Here is a 2,656-nt window from a genome sequence, read left to right on the forward strand (position 1 = left end):
TAAAGGGTTTAAACACTGTTTCCCATGCTTGTTCAATGAACCATAAACAATTAATGAACATGCACCTTTGGAACGGTCGTTAAGACACTAACAGCTTACAGACGGTAGGCAATTAAGGTCACTGTGAGACGCCTAAGACAGCGCTACAGGTAGACAGGACGGACAGCTGATCGTCCTTGCAGTTGCAGACCACGTGTAACAACACCTGCACAGGATCAGTACATCCGAACATCACACCTCCGGGACAGGTACAGGATGGCAACAACAACTGCCTGAGTTACACCAGGAACACACAATCCCTCCATCAGTCCTCAGACTGTCCGCTATAGGCTGATAGAGGCTGGACTGAGGGCTTGTAGGCCTGTTGTAAGGCAGGTCCTCACCAGACATCACCGGCAACAATGTCGCCTATGGGCACAAACCCACCATCGCTGGACCAGACAGGACTGGCAAAAAGTGCTCTTCACTGACGAGTTGCATTTTGTCTCACCAGGGGTGATGGTCGGATTTGCGCTTATCGTCGAAAGAATGAGCGTTACACCGAGGCCTGTACTCTGGAGCTGGATCGATTTGGAGGTGGAGGGTCCGTCATGGTCTGGGGCGGTGTGTCACAGCAAAATATACGCAGTTGACAGCGAGAGGACGTTTCTTTTTTTGCTGAGTTTATATAAAGCTCCACCGAGCTATCATCACCTCCACAATAAACAATTACACACAAAGATATGGGGGGCAGAGGGAATACTTATACAGGTACTGATGAGGGGATATGAACCAGGTGTGTGTAAAAACAAGACAAAACAAATGGAATGATGAGATGAGGAGCGGCAGTGGCTAGAAGGCCGGTGACGACGAATGCCGAAGCCTGCCCGAACAAGGAGAGGAGGTAGCTTCGGAGGAAATTGTGACAGTATGTGTGTCCCAAATAGCACCCCATTCCATATATAGTGCACTACTTTTTACCAGGGATCTGGTCATAACTTGTGCACTATTTAGGCTGCTTTACACAGGCAGAGCAATTCTGATATTTTTTTCACTCATTTATATTTTGAACAATCAGATCAGCTCTGAAAAAGATCTGACGTGAGAAGATCTGAGGTGATTGGTCAAAAGACCAAATTAGTGGATAAAAGATCAGAATTGGGCTGCTTGTGTAAATGCAGCCAGAGTAAATAAATGCAGCCAGAGTAAATAGGGTGCCCATTTGGACGCACCCATAATATGGGCCTCAAGGTCCAGACGGTTGCAACTAAAAACAATATCCTTTTAGCCAGCTACATTCGTTCGCAGCGACGCCGTTTTTCAAACAAAGTCAACACAGTAGCCATTGCTAGCCAGCCAACACTACCAGCAGGCTGTGGTAGCTAAACACAATATCTTTGTGCTAGCTACCCAACGTTTAATCGTTGCTGCGTTATGAAAGGTAAGCTTGGCTTCTTATATGGTGTTGAGTTAAGCTTAAACCATGTATTTAGATTGTAGGTAGGTATTGTAGTTTGGTATTATAGGTAGCTTACTCAGGTAGTTATTGAAGGTTATTGTAGGTAATTATTGTAGGTAAGGACTGTATTCGGCGGACTCCGGCGAAGCACGAGGCTAGCCTACCCACTACTTGGACCAACAAAGCTAGCTAGCTAGCGGGTAGCTACTGGTAACTTTTTGCAACTATGGTTAATTGTTTCCAATGTAATTTCATGCTTAAGAGTACCTGTGATTGAGCCAGCTAGCTGCTACCATTCAGCTGTTTTTCTAACCTCATCCGAGGCATTAACGTTAGGTGGTTGGTAGCTGCTGTACTTAATTACAGCTACTGATAACAGTCTGCTGTAGTTTACAACAATTCTAATTTCTAAAGTGGAAGTTGGGAGAGTTTTACTCGGGTGGTTCAGTGAAACAATTATAGTTTCTGAGGTGGAAGTTGGGAGAGTTATATATATATTTTTTTTTTGGTGAGGGAGGCCTGCTCTCTCCTTTCCCTGATGTTTAGTTCATTTCATCCCGATCTCCTCTGCATTATTGTAGCCATCTGCTGCAGCCTGTCAACTATGCCTATCCCTGTTCTCTCCTCTCCGCACAGGCTACACAAACGCCTCACACCGCGTGGCTGCTGCCTCTCTAACCTGGTGGTCCCTGCACGCACCACACACCTGGAGTTCCAGGTCTCAGGCAGCCTCTGGAACTGCCGTTCTGCCGCCAACAAGGCTGACTTCATCCCAGCCTATGCCACCCTCCAGTCCCTCGACTTCCTGGCACTGACGGAAACATGGATTACCACTGAAAACACTGCTACTCCTACTGCTCTCTCCTCGTCTGACCATGTGTTCTCGCATACCCCGAGAGCATCTGGTCAGAGGGGTGGTGGCACAGGAATCCTCATCTCTCCCAAGTGGTCATTCTCAATTTTTCCCCTAACCCATCTGTCTATCTCCTCATTTGAATTCCACGCTGTCACAGTCACTAGCCCATTTAAGCTTAATATCCTTGTCATCTATCGCCCTCCAGGTTCCCTTGGAGAGTTCATCAATGAGCTTGACGCCTTGATAAGTTCCTTTCCTGAGGATGGCTCACCCTTCACAGTCTTGGGGGATTTCAACCTCCCCACGTCTACATTTGACTCATTTCTCTCTGCCTCCTTCTTTCCACTCCTCTCCTCTTTTGA

Source organism: Coregonus lavaretus, assembly GCF_964263955.1.
Source record: "Coregonus lavaretus genome assembly, chromosome: 24".
NCBI classification, from domain to species: domain Eukaryota; kingdom Metazoa; phylum Chordata; class Actinopteri; order Salmoniformes; family Salmonidae; genus Coregonus; species Coregonus lavaretus.